Raw genomic sequence first — 13,658 nt, forward strand, 5'->3', positions numbered from 1 at the left:
GCACTACTTTGTGATTTGAGCTCCTGAGGGACTATAGGGGAAACTTGCATCTTATGGTGTGAGCCCCTCAGGACGATATCCCCTTCGTAGGCTCATCTTTGTCTTGTAGTAGTGTGTGGATTGGCCTCCTGAGAACGTATAGGGGAAACTCGGTTTTTCTAAGGTTTGACCTTCCCGGGACGAACTCCCCTTTGTAGGACATGGCCGCCCAAAAGGCAGGCGATTTTTGTGAAGAGACAGGGAAATTATATGAGTTTTTAGAAACATACCGCTCTCGCCCCTCACCCCCGGGACGAGATTGGGCACGGGACCACTAGTTCCAACTGCAAAGTGTTACGGACCGAATAGCAGTCTTGCAAAAAGAAGCTAGAGTGAAGAAGGGGAAAGGGAAAGCCATCGTATGTGCTGTGTTAGGAGCGTGTCTGGCAGCGGCGGTGGAGGATAAGAAACGAGTGCCCTGCCCATCGGAGGCTGTGGCCGCTTCGTTGCAAGCAGCAATAACACCGCTGCGAGAGCAACTACTAGAGACCAAACGGGCGCTAGAGAAGGAGAAGCGCCAAAATATGATTCTGAAGGAGGAGCTGAGGGTTCAGCTCCTGAGGGAGGCAGACACCTCCGCTGAGGCAGAGGTAATGCTGGAGGAGAAAGGGGTACGCCAAATTTATCCCCAGAAAGATCTAAAGCGATTAAGGGAGACTGTGGATAACCCCCCTCATATGTGCCCACTGGTAAAGACAGAATATGTATACGAGGATGATAGCGACAACCGTCCCCAAGTTGTAACCAAAGAAATCCCTTTTACCGCCACCGAATTGGCTAAGCTCCGAAAGGATTTTCCTAGGACAGCAAGGGAGTCCGAAACCGAATACGTGTGGAGGGTATCCCTGTCAGGGGGGGACGGGATCATGCTATCAGAAAAGGAAGCAGAGGGGTATTGGGGCCCCGGCATCTTCCTCACAACGGGCGATCGCCGAGCCCCATGGTCTCTGACCCAGAGGGCTGCATATTGGGCAGGGGGGCTGAACCCATTAGAGAGGGGGGATCCCCTAGCTATAACTGGTTTGGTCAATCAACTACTAGAAAACGTACAAAAGGCGGCATGCCTGCAAATGATGTATGACCGGGAACTTAAACCAAACCTAAGCTCTCCGATGTTACTACCGGTAGACCCCAAGTGGCTGACGCCGCTAATAAGAGGACTCCCCGACTCGCTAAAACCTATTGGGATCCAGTTACAGGGGAGAATTCAAAATGTGCCTCGCGAGGAGTGAATCGCAGCTGCCCTGGAGGGAACAGTAACCCCCGAACAGCGGCAGTGGGGGAGGAAGGTGTGGACCTGGGGGGAGATAGCTCAGGAACTGATAAACCACGGGAGAAAATATGGGCCAGTAGGCAGGACTTATCAAAAGGTAGAAACCAGGGCCGTGTGGGCAGCAAGGCCAGCAAATAAATCGCTGGCTTTTTCGGGAGGAAGCCCTGACCTAACAAAACGGGAGAAACCCCCAATCCGACAAGGATTGTGGCGAATGGGACTGCAAAAAGGTGTGCCCCGAGACCTAATGGATGGGCTCTCCACTAAAAAGTTACAGCTCCTGGTGCGGAGGTGGTCCGGGCAAGGACCCCCTCCCAAACCGAACCCGCCTTCTGTGCCAGCATTGGACAGGGAGGAAGGGTTTAAGAAGGCTGAAAAGAGTGGTAGGAAACTAAAACCTCCGCCCCCTCAGGGTGAGGAGGGAGGCGGAGGGTGGATGTTTATCAGACAACTCACCTGCAATAATAAAGGAGACCTACTAAGCCCCACCAACCAGGATGGGCTGAGTGGGTGGGGGAGGCAGTGGCCAATGTCAGTAATTGCTGGGGTACAAACGGGTGCCCAAAAATTGCAGCATTTTGTCCACAAGCCCCAACCATGGTACCCGTCTCTCCAAACTCTAATTCCCCCAGTGCATCATCTTCCTGCCCCCGGCCAGCCGGTTCTGGTCAAGCTTCCCACTGTGGGAGCTGTGCCTCTCATATTAGATACCCCCCTACACAAATATTCATGGAAAGCGAAAGATACCAGTGGGAGAACCAACAAAATCCACACCAAATGGATTATTCCCTCCTTCTAACCCAAGGAGCGAGTTTGTTCCTATTTGTTTTTTAAGGGCGGCGATATGACCATGATGCACCTGCTACTTTGGATCATTTTAACTCAGGGACACCAACCCATTAGAATATTCCACTGTGTATATCAGTTTTTATAATTGGTGGTACATATGTGTGCATACATGTTTGTACTTCATTGCAGCTCTACGAATAATTCAAGATTTAATATTTATGGCAAACAGGCTAAATATTAGATGTTTCAGTGCATTACAGTCTTTATGCAATAGTTCAAAGACATCTAATTGTCTGGTGCATGTTTAAGCATATATATGTGTGTGTGCTTATTTAAGAAAAAATACCCGATAACTTCCCAATGATACCTATTCATGTTAGACATTTCAAGGATTTCAACCTATGATTTACTATGTATGTAATTCTTACTTTTTTGATCTTCCTCTATTTTCATCACTAAATAGTCTTGCATATGGGAAAACTTAATAGCCAAGTAACATGAAATGTACTTGCTTAGAAAATGTAATTGTTTAGTTTTCTTTGCAAAAAGTAAATATTGAATGCTCACTACTCATGGGGCTTGGTATTGTACCGGCCGAATAAGGGATGGGGCAACCACCTTTTTCAGCCCTCTGGGTGACAGAGACACAACTTATTTTCAGTTTCCACCAGGGAAGGATGGGCCATTCACTCAGGGAAATAAAGCCAAAAAAGGGCATTATTGGATCTGTGGGAATACGGCATGTAAATTCTTACCCGCAGGGTGGTCGGGAGTTTGTTACATAGGGATCATAAGGCCCCTGTTTTTCCTCCTGCCAGAAACTGGTGGACCCCAACTAGGCGTAAAGGTGTATGATAACCTTGGGGATAGAGGTATTGCCCGTAAGATGCAGTCTACCAAGGTAAATTTAGATGGGACACAAAAATGGGGAAATGACGAATGGCCCCCCGAGCGAATAATTGAACATTATGGGCCAGCAACCTGGAATCCTAACGAGCCCATTGCAGGGGCAAGAGAACCAATCTATAATCTAAATTGAATAATCAGACTACAAGCGGCCCTAGAAATTATCACCAACAGGGCCGCTGATGCCATAGACCTATTAACTCGACAATCTCAACAAATGAGCATGGCAATCCTTCAACACCGTATGGCTTTAGATTATTTATTGGTTGAGGATGGAGGGGTGTGTGGAAAATTAAATATCTCTAACTGCTGCCTAGAAATAGATGATGTGGGAGAAGTAGTTCTCCAATTGACCCAAGATATCAGGAAAAAAGCCCACATCCCCGTTCAAACCTGGAGGCGTTGGAACGGCGATTTGTGGTCCTGGTTACGAGGGGCACCATGGGTCAAACAATTAATATTGTATTTGCTATGTGCAACTGCCACCTTACTGTTCCTACCCTGTATAAGTCCATGTTTTATTCCATTAATTCAACACGTTGTGTCAAATATGCAATTTGTTCCTAAAGCTCCAGCTGATGGTGTAACAAAAATCTGTACCATCCATCAGCCACAACCAACCTCAGTACCCATCATTTAAACCCATTCCCAATTCCTTCTAAAGGAAGAAATTGCATATTACCAGTCATTGTTAACCCCGTTTCCAATGTTTACCCTTCAAAGTTGAAGAATTGTTAAAGTCGTTCGAGAACGAGCTTGCATTGAGCAATACCTCAGTTAATCTGTGTTAACACATTCCTTCACCGAAACAATGTTATACCCTTTTTCCTTCCCACAATTTTCCTTCACCCTTATCCCCAACTCTCTCAACTCTGCGTTTTCTTTCTCCCTTGTTTCTCTTCCTCTCTCTCCCTTATGCCACCAAGCTGCAATGTCGAGCCACGGGGTGGTATAGAGAACCGGTACCAAATGCGGTTTTGTCTCGACATTGCCGCTGTAGCGCCATCCAGCGTCGCGCTTCGAGAAAACCCTCTTCTTCACAGTTTTGAGAACAACCACCTCGTGCGCCTGCGCAGGGACTAAAGGCGCGAAAAGAGCCGAGGCGGGGACAAAAGGCGCGAAAAGAGCAGAGGCGGGGGCAGCACGTCCGTGGCGAACCGCACGTACGCATTTGTGATCCGCGCATGCGTGAGAGCCCCTATATGAGGAGCACACGTGCCCCTCGGTGGGGGTGGTGCGCGAGACCATTCCTTCTGTTCCTGCACCCTCAAGGACATCCCGCCCCCCAGTCCCGACGAAGCCTGAGGCCTCCGAAGACCCAGCAGAAGATCATTGGATTCGAAGTGTAATCTCGTCCTTGGGATCATATCGAAACCTCCCCCGACGTTGGATCGGGACATTGTCATAGAAGGAAATTAAATTGGTTAAGAAGGACTTTCCCCTTGTTAACCCATGCTAGCTATAACCAATGACTGCGTTGTCTCTCGAGTGTTTTTCTATAACTTGCAGAATAACCTTCTCCATAATTTTGTGAGGTGACCAACCTCCTCAAGCAACAGACCAATGTTATCTCTGATTCTCCTTATAAATATAGGCACCTGTCATGGTCTAACCCCAGCCAGTAACTAAGCACCACACAGCCACTCGCTCACTCTCCCCCAGTAGGATGGGGGAGAGAATCAGAAGGGTAAAACTGAGAAAACTCAGAGGCTGAGATAAAGACAGTTAAATAAGTAAAGCAAAAGCCATGCACACAAGCAACACAAAACAAGGAATTCATTCACTACTTCCCATCGGCAGGCAGGTGTTCAGCCATCTCGAAGAAAGCAGGGCTCCATCACATGTAACGGTTACTTGGGAAGACAAATGCCATAACTCTGAACATCCCCCCCTTCCTTCTTCCTCCATCTTCATATGCTGAGTGTGACATCATATGGCATGGAATATCCCTTTGATCAGTTGGGACCAGCTGTCCCAGCTGTGTCTCCTCCCAACTTTTTGTGCACCTCCAGCCTAGTTGCTGGTGGGGTGGTGTGAGGGGCAGAAAAGGCCTTGACTCTGTGTAAGCACTGCTCAGCAATAATTAAAACTTCCCTGCATTATTAACACTGTTTTGGTTACAAATCCAAAACATAACCTCATTTTAGCTGTTACAAAGAAAATTCACTCTGCCAGCCAAAACCAGCACAGCATCTAATCGTCATCTCTCTCAAGGCTGAACTGCTTCTGAACTTAAGCAAAAGCTAAACGGTAGGCATCTGGGGAACTTTGGGAATGGAAATAGAGTTCAGAGAAATGGAGACTGAATAGGACTCAAGATTTCAGATGTGGTATTAGGAACTTAATTTTGGGGGGGCGGGCAGATTCAACCGTATAAATATTTATCATTTATTGGAAATTTACAGCTCATAGATAACTTTCGATGGTTCCTAAATAAATTTAGATACTCCATGGAATGTTTTGAACTGGGGTTGACAGAAACAGAAGAAAGGACTGCATAAAGAATTGCTTCATTCTGGTCACATCGGAAAGCTGTGCCTCGCAATATTTATTTCTGAAGTTGTTTTTATATACTCTGTCCATTTGCTGTAGAAAGGTTTTTTTCCCCACAGTTCACAAAACAGTTGTTCAAACTACGCTGAAGATTTGTACAAGTGACAACTTGGAAACAAAGGGAAAATAAAGCATTACTCAAACACTTGTCTTGACATAACTTTCTCAAATATATCAGTCTTTCATGCTTTCTAAATGAAATGAACTTTAGCTGTAAGATTTCTGGAACAACTTGTTTAGTTTTTGACACTTGGTGGGCAGGAAGGAAACATTTTTAAGATTATATGTCCACAAGGTAAGTGTGAATGGGGAAGTGACATTCTATGTATTTCTCAAGGTGGATTTCAAATCTGCAAAACTAGGCTTTCCAATTTGAGAGATCTTATGGCCTATATTGAAATTTAATTTAATATGAATGGCCTTTGTTAATTAATGTAAGGAACAGTCACTCATTCAGTTTAAAGCTAGACCACTTTCTATTAGACTTATTTTTACTTTCATCTTTCAAATCAAGACAATTTGTTACCTAAATTAAAAAAAAAAAAATATCCTGGCATGTAATAAATATTTTTGATGGATTCATTTGATTATCATATATTTGTGGCATGTACTGTAAGACATACAATTTAGCAAACAATGAAGATAGTCCAAGTAAGAATATACCATAATCAGACTAAACTTTGCTTGTTTTTACAGGATTGTATTTATTCATACCATCATCACTTCTTTAATATTTCTAGTACCTTTACTGCTATTTAAAAATTTCTTCTAGCAGTAAATTGTGCTCATCTTCAAGCACAGATATAAATGAAGCTTCTATTATCTGTATAGAAGTCTTACAAGGCCATGTAGATGTTCTCTTTGTTATGAGCACCAGAGAGAACTCCATGGTCGTTGGGCCGGATTGTGTATTCTGTCTCATGTCAGTATAGTATGTAGGGTCTAGAAATCAGCACAGACTACACTTGAGTCTGTTTTCAATTTTTTACAAAAAAATTGATTCTCTCCTGAATGGAATAAACGTTTAAATTAAGCTATATGGAGTGTAAACCATCAGAGGTACATAAACTAAATAGAGAACAGGAACTGATCTGAAGTAGTTTAACAGAAGTGATGACTTTACATTATTTTTTGGTCTTTTCTTATGACAGTTTATGTGGACTGACTTACAAAAACAAGATATGCAAGTAATACTGCTTAGCTTGAAAACAAAATTCTTTGAAGTCTGATTAAAAACTCAAACAGGCCTGAGAAGATATATTTTACTTACATACAGTAACAAATAAAAGAGAGAATTGCAATTTTTCAAATGCAGTCTTACTCCTTCTTTCTGATACATTGGTGGATAGTATTGAGGGAAAAGGACTGCAAACCTGAATGATTCAGAGTTATTGTCACAGGATGAAGTAATACCACATTAAGAACACCAGAGTAAGCTGCAAACAACCTTGGTGTTTACAAAGTGAAATGTCACACAACAATACCTACATGGCAGTGTGCTAGACTATTTACCCTTCTGACAGTGCTTCTTCTCAGTTAGCTCAGCCAACTGCATGAGGCCATATTTCAGTGTGGGCATACCAGAGTTTTTCCGAGTTCTGTGGTTTCTCTGGTAAGATCGAGTTTCTCTGGTGAGTTCAGTAAAGCCTGGGGTCTGTACAGTGACCTAGTGGTTCCTCAGCTCCTAGGCATTGTGGTGTGTGGGAACAAAGGCTGTTCAGATAAACTGAATTGTTCTGATCTCCAAAGAAAAAAGTGAATCAGATTACAAGCGTATATTCTAAATACTTTTCAGGCCTGTTTCTGTGCGTGCAGTAGTGGATAATGAACTATGTCCCTTTGAAGAATAGCTGTCCTATTGGCTTATACTCTTTTTTTTTTTTTTTCCCCCCTTGTCATTTTGGGTAATTTGACACGGCTAAAAGAGGCAAATTCTCACAGGATTCAGTTTCTGGACTAATGACAAAAGCAACTGAAGAATGCAGGGCTTTGCTATAAAATAAGTGGACACTGTAGAAAAGCAGGGGGAAGGTAGGCATTACAAGTAACATTAGGGAATAAAGTCCTGAAAAGTCTGTTTTAGATTGGACAGAGTGTGCAGCTGTGCCTTGTTTGAATGAAAGTATTCTGATTTCAGAAGGAAATGACATTGTTGACATCATCTGTGAAGCATACTTGGTATTTAAACATATTACAAATTTTAACAAATCAATAAAATTTCTCTTTTACTATATCCTTTCAGAATATTTTGAAAGCCCAGTATCTGGGATGAAAAAGAACAATTGCTATAGTTCACTTTTAATATATGATTGTTCAGTATCATTTCTATGATAGCTTATTTTTTTGAAAGTTATAAGCAGTGGGACTTCTTTAGGCATGATTTGATTCTTTCACAAAGTTAAAAAAAATAATTACAGTATTGTAATGCACTCATGGTGTTAAATTTTCTTTGGGTTTCATTAGTTGGTTTTGATTTATTGGGTTTTTATTTAATTAAAAAAAAAAAAAAGTCCAGAAAGGATTTCTGTAAAAGCTCACTCACTCCTGAACAGTTAACTATCTGTCAATTGGATTACTGTTTTGGCTACATAGTAACTATTCTAAATAGATGGAGCAAAGATTTCAATGGACAGGTAGTCAAAACGAGAGGAATGGCTAGTCTGGAGCATGGGGGCCTAGATTTTGTATGTATGTTTGAAAGAACAGGCATGAAAATTTATTGTCCTTTTTTCAGTGATGGTGTGGAAACAATTACCACAACCTTCTTTTTTGTAATTAAAGAATAAACTTTTCTTGTGTCCCCCTCTAAGGTTAAGAAAGAACTTTTGGTCTTAAAATCTTTGGTTATTCATCCTCTGGAGTATTCACAAAATTTAGATAGAATGGTTTAATTTCTTTTGGAGGCTGCTGTGTCCTGCTCACTTCTGATCTTGTCAGGTTTTAAGCATTAACAGCTTTTAATTGCAAGTTACATGTGGACTTAGTGAAGCAGAACATGTATGTATCTGGTTCCATATTATGGAAGTAATACTGTGATTATTACTTCATCAAAGTTTAATTAAATTTTAACTGTGTTACTTATACAAAAAAAGGTAATGCATCCCCTTTAGAGTTGGAACATTAACCTACTGAATGTGATTTTTTTTTTCTGGATATTTACAAGTGCAACAAATGATACAATTAATTTAAAATAGAATCCTCACAAATTATATTAATGTGCAAAATATTTTTTTTTACTTTTGTGAATGAATGGTTTAAAAAATGGAAAAATATTAACAATTCAAAATATAATGTTGAAGCTCTTTGAAATGCTCTCATTCAACAAACATACTCTGCAATTCAGACACAAATGATAATTATATATTTTGTTATATTCATACTCTGATGTAGTCTAAAGGAATAGTTAGGACAATTCTACAGGAGTACAATTCAGACTTGACATGACTGAACTTCAATTGTCATTTTTCTTTACTGCTAGGTATTCTGCAATTCTATGTTTTGAAATTTGTGAGTGGGTGAAAGCACATTTCCAAAGCCCTCATTACAGAGTATGTGTCTTCTCAGTCTTCGTTATACGTCTTAGCATTAACTATCAGAGGACAGTTCCCATCTGTCACAGTTCCCATAGTACTACGGCTTAATGCTGAAGTATATGGTTTTTCAGAAGAATCCCCTCTAATGGTTCAGGTTAGATTTATTAGACAATGACACTAAGACAGGTAGACTTCAGTTAAGACACAGGGCAAAATTCATTCTGACTTACCCATATCTTGTTCTTGTCTTTCTGGTTCCCACAATTTTCAGGAAATCCTTGTTTAAATAGCTCACTTTTCCTTAGCTCTCTTCAGTGTTTCCATGTCAGCACAGCTAGTGAACAACTCAAAAGATGATGAAAAAAAGATAGTAGACTGTGACTTAATGTTAGAAAAAGCAAGATTTGCAGAGTTGAGGGTAGTAAGTTTATGAGAGGAGAGGTATGTGAAGGCTGGAATGCTACTGAACAAAGTGGAACCCAGTTCCTGGCAAATGATGCTTTTGCAATCTTTTTTCCTTTTTTCATTCACGCAGATTCATTTTCCACCATTTAAGACAGACTAGAAAGCCTTTAAACATGCTTATATAAAAAATTGTTTAATTACTTTAACATGATGATTTTTATGTAAGATAAAATAACAGATGGTAAGGTATAGCACTAGAGACAAAGGACATTTACAATTACTTATCAAGAAGTGAAAAATGAACAAATTTGCATAATTTTTTGAAATCGTAAATGACTAGAAAGCAATTTCTAGACTGGATAGAATAGATGCAATTAAAATTGCTTCTTAAGGGAACATATTAAGTGCCTGTTTTTCAGAATGAAGTACCTGTAATTCATGGGCACAGATAACAGCTGTACTGGCCTTTTTATGTCAGTGCAGTTATATTTCCACCAATATATTTTTGTATGTTATATGATTTATGTAAGAATTTATGGTTACACAAAAGCATCAGAAATGCAATTTATACATTACTACTCATAAGACTTGCCAAAGCATTCACAACAGCAGAATTATTTTTGAAAATTTTGTAAATATATATCATACCTCTTCTAATATCATGTCCCTGGACTACAATAAGTTCATTGTAAAGTAACTGAAAGGATAAAAATCCATCTGTAGAAATTATTGTAAAAATAGCTATAATATATATGTATTTGTAAAAAAATTTCTATATTTATAATTTTATTCACAGAGAAAAGATAAAGAGTTCATTTACACGATGCTTTCATCTCTTTAGGTTATGTACATATTCTGACAAAAAGCAAAGGATTCTCTTATGAATCTGAATCTTTTTAGATTTGGTACAATTTGCCTATTATCAGTATATGTAACAAGTTGGGTCTTTCACAGATCTTGCCACAATGTAAAACATTCTGGCACTGCACCTCAAATCATCTTGGCATTCTGGATACTATTTGATACAGCAAATTTAACAAACTAGTAGAAAATACTTTTTTTTTCCCCTTTCTCATAAAGTGAAGTCTAGGCAAACATTTTTGACTATCACTTATGCTCAGTTCATTGAAATTGAAACTAACATGCCCTTGAAATATTTCAAACAACAGTCAAATTTAATATGCATATGGTTTTATGAATGATTGCCATAAACAATCAAAGTGGTGTGGCATAGTTGTCCTTGCAAATGCAATTATCTCAAACTCTGCAATTTTTAATAAGCTATTGCTCTAGCATGCTATATTTAGTCTTAGTGTCTTCTATGTTGCAAGCATCAGTCTTTTCACAGTAAACGTTCTTTAACAGTCGTTTCTCTGTGGACCTTATAGCACAGTTTACTGCTATCATTGAAGAAGTGCAAAATGATGAGTGCAAAATATTAAGTAATCTGTCTTTAACATTTATATCTATGTAGAGAAGCTTACTTACAAAGGTACTGTATGACATTCCTAATAAATAAATAAAACTGCCAGTGAAAATTAAGTTCAAAAGCTTAAAAAATCCTTAGGCCATTCTTTTTTGGAAAAATAATCAGCCGTAAGAATTAAAAAATAATAAAAAAAATAAATTTCCTTTATTTCCCACCATGCCCTTTCTGCTCAAAACCTGTATAAAACTTGTAAACAAGTAGATTCATCTCATTCAGATTCAACCATCTATGCTAGGGGTTGTTTACAAAATGCAGTATACAGAAATTATTTAAAAGCATGTTGTTTTCTGCTAAAGTTGGAGTTAAATCTCTCTTTGTTATTAGTTTGTGTTCAGTTCATTGAAACTGAAGCTACAATTCCCTGGGACATATTCGAAGAAGAGAAATATGATATTCTTCACCCTTGCTAAGTGACTCACAGTCTTTAGTTGCCTAATTTCTGCCAAGAAATGAGGGGGAATATAATGTCCAATTTTCAAAAGATTCTGCTTTAGTAACTGTATGCATGTCTATATGTGTAAGTTCTGTGTATTTTGAACAGACATAAGCATAAACAAAAGCACAGATATTTCACTTATTAGAAACAGCCTTGACATACTTGATGCACAGCTCTTACCTATTAATCAGCTTTAGACAGAGAATCTCCCTTAGATCTCATCAGAATCTTTCAACTTTTTCCTGTCAAGCTACTTCTTCCAGAACCTGCCAGGTCCCATTACTCAAAGCTTGTCAATGCATTTCAAAATGTCTGTTCTAATAACAGTCTTAGAACACAGGGAAATGTTTCTAAAAGTATAATATTTTCCCTTTTTTATCCACGAACTGCTTAATTTAAGGACCCTATCTTGCCCTAATAAGGGTCTATGAAATAGTTACCACAGTACCCTTTGAAAGAATCATCTTCAAACACCAAAAGTTTTCTAGGCTTCAAGGGAATATGTAGATTTTTTACATGTCTTTATTTTAATATGTCTTACTGGGAACTTTATAAGTAATATAAAAATATTATAAAATATCACTGGAAAGTGATAGGGCAGCTTTCAGGCATTTCAAACCTGGGTGGAGAAGTACCTGGTATGTACAGAATCTGCCTGTTCTGTGAAACTTCTACATTGTCTTTTACTCAGAGCCAACTGTGAAATTGGAAGCAGAAACTATTGCTTACTTTGTCTGAGCACCATAAGTTGCTTGGGAATGCTAATACTCTAGCTGTCTTTCTATGTCAGTCTACAATCCTGAACAAAATAATAAAGTTCAGGCTCTATTAGAAATGAATTACAGGATAACAACATAATTAATGGCAGTCAGCATTATTTTCTTAACAGTAGGTCTTCTAAAAAAGCTTGTCTTTGGGCAAGAAATTTAAAGGGAACATTTACTATTATGTATTTAGATAGTTTTCAAAGGGGTGATTATATGCCATCCTGATTTAATTCAATAAAAACCATTAGTTTCCTCTATAGGAGTGACAAATATTTCATATATTATTTATACTGAAGAAAAAAGTATCTATCTGTCCTACTACAGGCACATGGATCTGAACATCCCAGTATACAAGGCCTAGGACAAATTTGAATACAAGAAAAATAAAAAAATGTGAAAAAGGTTTCAAATAAAATTAAGGGGGTTTCTCATTACTTGATGACATATGTATATGTATATCACATAGGATATATGTGCTTGAATCTATCAGAGGAATGAAATACAAAGCATCCATCTGCCTGGACTTCGACAAAGCACTTGATATGGCATCATATGGAAAACTACAGGTCAGATTAGAAAAGATAAAAATTAGTAGAACTATAAAATGATCAAGGTTCTAATTAAAGGGGAGAAAACAGCAGAAATTGTTGATACTAAACAGGTGATGAAAGAAAAGTGAAATAAGAGTGTTTCTCAAGGGTTGGGCTGGTAATACTCTTATGTGAAATTAATGCTCTTGCATATGAATCAGGAACATCTTGATGAATTTTGCCACTACTGTAAAAGTAGAAGTCATAGAAATCCTGGAGATAATAATGTAGATTCATTCCACATATGTTCTGCTTAAATAATTAAAAGTAATCAGAACAGAGTTATTGAAGAAAATACAAGCAAAGAGGAAGCAACTTCCTCTGACCATGTTTGCCCTTCTGTTCTATAAAATCAAATTCGTTACTTCGAATTCCAGTACCAATTTCACTTAACATATTCGTCTTTGTGTTGTAGAAAGTTGCTTTTACAGGTGTGTACATTTCACTAACTAGTGAGTAACTGATGAATCAGTTCTAGCTGGCAGACTGGTAACTCCAGCAACTTTGATTTTTTAAATATTGTCTGTTCATACTCACAGGAAAAAAGTTGGATGAATTATGGGAACAAAGAGATAGACATAACAATACAACATTTGATAGTACAAAATCCTGTATTGTGAATCTGGAAACTAGCAAGAAAAATCACTGACAAAACCTGAGGGTAGAAATTCAGACTCATTGAAGGAGCTGTGTCGTATTCAGTCCTTTGAGGTACCAATGTGTTACAGCTGTGAAAAATGCAAATTGTGTCCTAGGATTTGTCAGCTGAGTTAGGACAATATTATTTCCATTGTACAAAATTCTGGTGAGATCTCCTCTGAAATATGTGCTCTTGTCATTCATATTGAAAGAAGATGAATTCAAATGACAGATGGAGA

The 13,658-nt window shown here is 38.8% G+C and overlaps 1 pseudogene; it reads left to right on the forward strand.

Moving 5' to 3' along the window:
- The first annotated feature begins 200 nt into the window (after positions 1-200).
- Positions 201-3,140, forward strand: LOC148055851 (uncharacterized; annotated as a pseudogene).
- The last annotated feature ends 10,518 nt before the right edge of the window (positions 3,141-13,658 follow it).

Source organism: Nipponia nippon, unplaced genomic scaffold (assembly GCF_047370975.1).
Source record: "Nipponia nippon isolate SJK-2023a ecotype South Korea unplaced genomic scaffold, ASM4737097v1 scaffold_2, whole genome shotgun sequence".
Classification (NCBI taxonomy): Eukaryota; Metazoa; Chordata; class Aves; order Pelecaniformes; family Threskiornithidae; genus Nipponia; species Nipponia nippon.